This window comes from Corticium candelabrum, chromosome 1, assembly GCF_963422355.1.
Source record: "Corticium candelabrum chromosome 1, ooCorCand1.1, whole genome shotgun sequence".
NCBI classification, from domain to species: Eukaryota; Metazoa; Porifera; class Homoscleromorpha; order Homosclerophorida; family Plakinidae; genus Corticium; species Corticium candelabrum.
In genome coordinates, this window is record NC_085085.1 from 8,802,716 (window position 1) to 8,804,648 (window position 1,933).

Genomic DNA, 1,933 nt, shown 5'->3' on the forward strand with positions numbered 1-1,933 from the left:
AACAGCTGCAGTTGTTAACATTTTCACTTATCCAACAGGGGTCCGGTTCTAAGGGGTCTGATGAGTGACATGCGACTGTATTGTATTTCTCTGATTTAATGTCTAGGGGTCTAACGTTTTGGGTGTTTATTGATAATGGGTGTTAATCAAGAAAGAGAATTACCTTTATAGTTTCATGAAATATCGGTAAGTAAAGAGCTTTTTTATAACCGTTTCCTGTCACTACTGTAAATCCAGAAATTTTTGTACTCATGGAAGTTTAGGTAATTTTGTACAGATACTACCTGGTTGTACTAAAATAGCATGAATAGTAAAATTTAAAGATAGATTGCACTTGAACCCTTGCTTGATTTGAGAGATACGTTTCCAGAACTAGTTCTATTTTTTGTACTTACAGTATGCAATCAAACATGAACACAGTACTAAACTACCAGAAACACAAAATGAAATTCTCTGGTAAGAGCTCCACCATTGGGCATGATAGAGCATCTGTAGTAGAGAATTGCTCCATGAACGGCCATTACCACCTTGGGTGATGAGATCAAGATGTTCTCCTTGTTCTTTGAGAAGACTAGTTTGGCTTTCTCTGACTATACCAAGGGCACATACCATAGCTATCTTTCAATTCAGCACACAACCACTTTCACGGATTGCATGAGGGTAGTCAATGACTTTGGAGTCCGAATCCTTCCCATGATACAGTGGTCGACCACGCTTCTCTTTCTGCAGCTGGGCAACAGATTGTGGATCCATTCTAGCTGAAAATGCTTGCGGTAAGGGTTGTGAATAGACTGCACGGTAGATTTTCTCACAAAGTGACCAAGCTCCTTCGTGGCAAGTTGCACTGCTTTTGTACGTCACACTCATCTCTTCTGCAAGGTTGGCAATCTTTGCTCTTACCTTTGCATCATACACATGATACGTTCTGGATCGCTTTCGCTTTCGTCCTGGATCAGAGTTGTCATCATCAAGCATCATTTCCACAACGTCATTGGCAGCAGCGAAAGCCTGAGCATTGCTGGAATCAGCTTTGTTACGATCTGGCAGCCAAGGCCGTTGAGGTTAAGGCAGCGCTGGTGGTTTTTGCAGCCATCCAAGAAAACCAGTTTGCCGCATTGCACTTGGAACATACAGCTAGATCTCCCGGATGTTAGCGGGAATTTTGCGACCCCAGACCTTCTGTTGCACGCGAATCGAAAATTAACACGCAGTGAGACAATTTCCTATTGCACCTTAGTGAATTGCAAGGCGGCCTGACACTCGAGAGAGACAGTGAGAACACAATATACTCGTCACTACGTTAAAGAACAGCTGAAACTTCAGCGCACCTATCCGCCTCTACACATCTCACAAAGACTGACCCAACGCTGTCTGATGACTACATTTATACACTACCGGTAAATCCCAATCCAGTCATTAAGTATTGACTCAGTTATTGCCAAACGCCGGTATAGCTTCGCCCCCTGACCATATCCGTAACACAACTCTTAATAGCATGTGGATTGTGACACTTCTAAATTTGTCTACAATATACACGTGTACACAGTACAGTACTGTAAGGAAATAACATGCGTACGATAATAACATGCGTACGAACTACTTCATGGCCAGAAGTACGAAAAAGAGTATGAAAAGTTTTGGATATACAGTATGCATCAAAGTCAGCTACCTGAGACGAGTACTGTATTTCTGCACATTTAGCTGCATGCCGGTATAAGCGGGGATTACCAGAAACTTGCTTTGTCGGACTCTGGTAATGATACGGGCGTGCCGGTATAGCGTGAGGGAGTGGCGGTAATGGCAAGGTAGCAGCAACACGTGTGGTAATTCTACTGCACACGCGCCGTAATTTGATTTATTGGCTTAGAGAATGCAGCTTTCCCCGAAGCCCAGCTAGAAAAGAGAAAAGTCGAACAGCTAGAAGGTATTGAGA